The sequence below is a fragment of the Macaca thibetana genome, chromosome 12 (genome assembly GCF_024542745.1).
Source record: "Macaca thibetana thibetana isolate TM-01 chromosome 12, ASM2454274v1, whole genome shotgun sequence".
Taxonomy (NCBI): Eukaryota; Metazoa; Chordata; class Mammalia; order Primates; family Cercopithecidae; genus Macaca; species Macaca thibetana.
The window spans coordinates 127,808,785-127,814,519 of NC_065589.1; positions in this window are offsets into that span (position 1 = coordinate 127,808,785).

Genomic DNA, 5,735 nt, shown 5'->3' on the forward strand with positions numbered 1-5,735 from the left:
AACTACTCTCCGTCCTCTGGAGTGGCCTCGAGCTGCGGGTGCTGGTCTCCTTGTGGGCTAAAGTGTTCTTCTGTTACTGTTTTCTCTGTTTTTTGACCAAATTTAGCAGACTTGTGTATGGTGCAAACACTTTTAAAAATGTCTTTTGCCTTTATGAAAAAAACACCCGCATTGCTTTAAGATGAACCTTCCCTGTGTCTCCATCCTTCCCCAAATGATTGCTCTGTCTTAGAAACTGGGTGGTGTGTGTGCTTCATGGCCTCATTCCATCAAGCACTCTAACCTCTGATTGCAAAAGTGACTATACTCAAGGCAAAAACTTTGCAAATGTTGAAAAGAATGAACAAAAAACAATATATTGTTCTCTTGTCATCCTGAAATGTCTACTCTTAATATTTTGATGTAGTTCTTTCAATTCTTTTTAAGTAAAGTTGCTTCTAACACAAGCACTTTCATTATATTGATCAAATTATATTCAGGAAATAAGGAGAAAGTAAAAAGAATATCCAGTTTGGGGCAAAAAGGAAGATGACATAGAAAGAGGCTGTAAAACTCACTGCAACTTGAAAAGCTGGATTGTGGTGTTTGTGGTTTTGTTTTTACCACGAGACACCACATGATTCTTCTGGACACTGAAGGGCAATAGGATAATCCCCTGTGTGTGTTCTGGTGGCCGTATAAACTGAGTCACATGTCCTCTTTCGAAGCAGAGAAAGCATGAGTTTTGAGGTAGTGGTTTGGTAACTTTTTGAAAATCTGTTTGTAGGACTGCACTGCAGAGATTAGGTCAATCTGAATTAGAATCAAATGATCTGTTCAGGCCACGGGAGCTTTCTACACCGGGTGTACGCCTGTTCTGGATGTGGTGTAGAAGGAACAGGACTGGGAGGGTTTCTTGCTTCCCAGTCATAGAAATGCCTGCAATTATCACTGTTTGTTGTCTCTCGGGAAGCTATTTTGGGAAGGAAGTGTACGTTCCAAGGCTGCTGGTTGGCCTGTCGTCACCCTCAGGGTCTTGGTGTGGGTCACGGGAGCTGTGGCTGCTCACGCGTGGAGCTCTGTCTCTCTCGCTGCCGCTGGTAGACAGCTGGTCACCAACAAAGTGTGTGTCACAGTGGCCTTTGAGAAGAATTCTCTGCATCATTTTTATACAAGGTCCTTTTTCTTTCCAATGTCAACATCGTGTCTTCCAGCCAAGTGATATGTTCTTGCAGAAACAGGAAGTGTGGCCCAAGTGAGAAATGAGGGAATTGATCCATAACTGTTATCAGTTTTTATCCAGTTGAGCCATTGTAATTTATACATAAACATGTTAAATCTGTAGAAGTGAGTCACGGTGCCAGACCCTCACAAATGCTGAATGTCTACGTGGGACCTCTCTTCTGTGGGGTCCACGTCACGAGAAGAAAAGTCGCTCAAACGCAGCACGGAGTGGACGTGAATCTTTCCGAAACGTCCGTGAATCAGAGCGACTGCTTTCCCATTTGCCGGACTCCCCATTTGAGGTTGTGAGATTCCCGTTCCGAGGCTCCCTCAATTTCCCAGCACCCATTTCACTCCTTCCCGGAGATAACAGACTCACAATGATACCTTGTTCTCAGATTCTCTAATTAGAAAAATCACATATTTCACAAGAATAGTCCGGCTTACTCACTCCTTAGCCTGAGATAAGCCACATACCACTTTTCTCTTTAAAATGCTCACCTTTCAGGACTCTTGATAAATTATTTAAGAGTAGGAAGGTACTGTGACTTTGGCCACAAGCAGTATTATGTATAATGTGCAAGTGAGTGCCTTGAGAGCCATGGCTGCTAAAAACAAATTTTCTCAGAAGAGAAAAATGTAAGCAGTTCTTTACATGATCGTTAATTTTGTTTTGCCTAAATAACATCTTGTCTTTGTACAGGGAGGTGGAGAAGTCAACTTTTGTTACATAAGATGAGCTTGAAAGTCCTTTAAGTGGTACAGGATGTCACTAAGTATTGACGGGGCTGAGTGGGTCCTGCTGCCCCACTGTGTGATCCTGAATATCGACAGGGATGAGTGAGTCCTGCTGCCCCACTGTGTGTGACAAGCCCTTTGTTTCTGGCCCGGAAATGTCCCGGCTCTGTCAGCGCATTGGGTTGGTGCTGGCTCCCTTGTTAGTTTGCAGGCGAGGCAAAATCTCACGCCTTTCACTCTTGTTGACATACAGATGCCGAAGCTTTTAACAAATTCTTACTAAATCAAACCCAGAAATATGTAAAAGGGATAAGAATACCATGACCACTTAGAATTTGTTCTCATGATGTGTAGTTTTGCATTGCACACTTGGCTCGTCATTCAAAAATCAATGTAATTCACCATATTAACAAAAAATGAAGCAGAAAACCCATTTTATCCTCTCAGTAGACACTGAAAAACATCTATTGAAATTTAATAGTCCTTATACAAATTTCCTATCACATCAGGAACAGAAGGGAACTTTCCCCATTTGATAAAGGCCATTCCTGAAAAACAAGAGCTGACCCCCCTCCTCGGTGGTGGCAACCGGGGCGCTCTGCCCACAGTCAGGGGTGTCGGGAGCATGGCCATTCTCCGTGGTTCAGGTTCGCATGGCATGCACTGGAGCCCTCGTCAGTGAAGTGAGTCGGAACTAAAAGGCATAAAGACTTAGAAGCGGTGAGATATTTGATTTACAGAAGACACAGGGCTTTATTTAGAACATTTTAGGAAATGTACAAACAACCAGAAATGGTGTGAATTTTGCAAGCATGCAAGATAGACTCTTCGCAACAGATGTATACAGATGCCCAGTGGCCCATGAGAGGTGATCGCCAGGGAGTCATTGGGTAAGTACAACTTAAACCCACGAGCTTCCCCTTCACAAGAGTGGAGAGGGAGGACAGTAGCAGGTACTGTTGAAGATATGACAGGCTGGATCTCAGACTGATGGAAACTTAAAATGGCACAGCCACTTTAGCAAACAGTGTGGCAGTTTCTTTAAAATGTGTACACTTTCCATATGGCCCAGCAGGTACGCTGTAGATGTTCACCAAGGAGAGATGAAAATGTGTGTCCTTGTAAAAGAATGCACATTATCTCCAGAGTAAATTGTCATAGCCAAAAACTGGAAACAGCATAAATCCCTCTCATCTGGAGAAACATGAGCAAATTCTGATATATTCATACATTGTCCTAGTTCCCATCAGGAAAAACGTACAAAATAGTGAAACCAAAACAGACAACGGGGATGAGGTCCAGGAGCCTTGAACTGAGCAGAGAGTGAACACCATGCCGTGGAGTCCATGTGACGATGGAGAAGCTATGTGAGTCTCGGGTGATGGAAGAGCGCCAAGAACACTCCTTGAGAATGAACAGTGGCTGTCTCTTGAGGGCCAGGATTGACTGGGAGGGGACTTGTGGGAACTTTGAGGCAAAAGATTTGATTAGAGTACTAGATTTCCATTTATCAAAATGCACCAAGTGTACTTAAGATCTGAACATTTCACTGTGTATACTTTGTGCTCCCTCCCTTCCAAAAACACAATGAAAAAATAATTACAAATGAACACTGAACTCTACTTGATAGATTTTTCACAGTGGTATTAGATAGAAATTCTGAAAGCATTTCTGTATCTCCAGGCTTAAGCAAATAAACTTAATAAATTAGTGAATATATTGAGTGTTATAGGAACCAGGTTTCTTTCTTGGCAAGAGAGGTAGAAATAAGAAAAGGCCAAAGCCTGGAAAGGCTCATGTGGGATTGGGTTGCAGCAGGAGGTACCAGTATAAGCTGGTGGCTCCCGACAGACGTAGACAGGGACAGAAGTGCCTGTGGATGGGTGTGGGTGTACATGCATGTACACGCATGTTGTGTGTTCTACTTGCTGGCAATGCCCAGCAGCACCCAGTGCCCAGTCTTAGCTTTCAAACACCGTTCTTCACTAGAAGGAGCCCTGGTCCAAGGGCTGGGGAATCCGGTGTCAAATCTGGAACCAGTAGAGCAACAAAACAAACCATTGTAACTATGAATTATAACCCACCAAGCCAGACTCCATGAGTACATATTGACATATGTAAATGAATGCTGAAAGATAAAATAATTATTTTTAAGTGAATATGGAAGATCTAATGATTTAGAAGGAATGACAGGAAATCAGTGGATGCTAAAACTAGTAGTGAAGAATTGATGGAAAACAGAATATGCACATAGTGTCATGGTCTCTCCTCCCAAATCTTAATTGCAACGCGAGAAGTAGCATCTTTGCTTTGGAGGAACTTAAGCACCACCTTCACTGAGTTGCCGATGTTAACGTTGTCACACAGGACAGACTTCTGCGGTGTCCCTGCTAAAATGCATACTCTTGAGTCTAGTCCAGAAGATACCAAAATAAAGGACAAGCTGTAAAATAATTGACCTGTATTCTTTAACATTTCTAATTTCAAGAAACACAAAAGCTGAGAAACTTGGATTCTGGAAGGGTAAAAATCACATGACAAATCAATTCATGATCCTGGATTGGATCTTAAAATAGGAAGACAAAGTAAGAAAATTATGGAGGCAGTTGACACCATTTGAAAGTGAACTTTGTATATGACAGTTTAATTTCCGGATCTTGAGGAAATTGAATGTGAGAGAATATCCTTGTGTTTAGGAAATACATTGAAACATTTAGGTATGGAGGGACATAGTATCTGAAATTTATTTTCATTTGACTTAGAAAATTCATGGGGGAGAGGGGGAAAGCAGTGATGTAAGACAGGAGCAGTTGGGCCTAAGTTGAGCCTGGTAAGTTATGTGAGAATTCACTACGCTGGTCTTGCAGATTTTCTGTGTATTTGAAATTACATCCAAAAAGTTTAAAACGGAGAATATGCGAAACAAAAAGTGATTTGTGGAAGTGAGTGGACTTGTCACCTCATTGATCCCTTCAGTTTTCGGCCATGAGCCAAGTCAGTCACATAGTGGTTTTTGACCTGGGAATTACAAATAGTGGCCAGAAGACCAGGCTCTTTATCTAGTTAGGGAGAGATATATGCGCAAAGGCTGACCAAGACCAAGCAGTGCGATGAGCTGCTTGTGGGCATCACGTCCACAAGCATGATGGGCAGGTCTGGGTCCTGTCTCAGGTGACAGCGCGGGGGATTTAAGCCAGAAAGCCACGTCCGATTCCCTTTCAGTGGGATCATTCTCACAGCTTCAGAGAAAACTTCCCTGTCCTGGGGACCCTCTCCCCCAACCCGTCTTCACTCATACCGGCCATTTTTGGTGGTGGTATTTTTTTTCTGCTAACACTGTTCTCACTCACAGTTTAGGGCCTTTGAGCAGATTTTTGCCTGTGTCTCGAAGATTCTCGTCTTGACAGCCAGTATGGTTCATTCCTGTTGTTCTGATTTTGTGTTAAGGGGTTCTTCCCTGGCTTCACAGTTTGGAGTTGCCGCTGTGTCTGTCTCTGCTTTAATTCTCTACCCTATCTATCACCTGTCTCATCCATTAGTAAGTGGCCTGCTTGAGATGCCTTGAGACTGTCTGCCTTATCACCACTGCATCCCCAGCCCGTAGGGACTTACAGAGGAGGCATTCAGTGAATGTGTGGAATTAATGTAATGGGTTAATAGCCACAAAATGTGTTAATGGTTGTTTTAGTCCATTTTCACACTGCTGATAAAGACATACCCAAGACTGGGAAGAAAAAGAGATTTAGTTGGCCTTGCAGTTCCACATGACTGGGGAGGCCTCAGAATCATGGTGG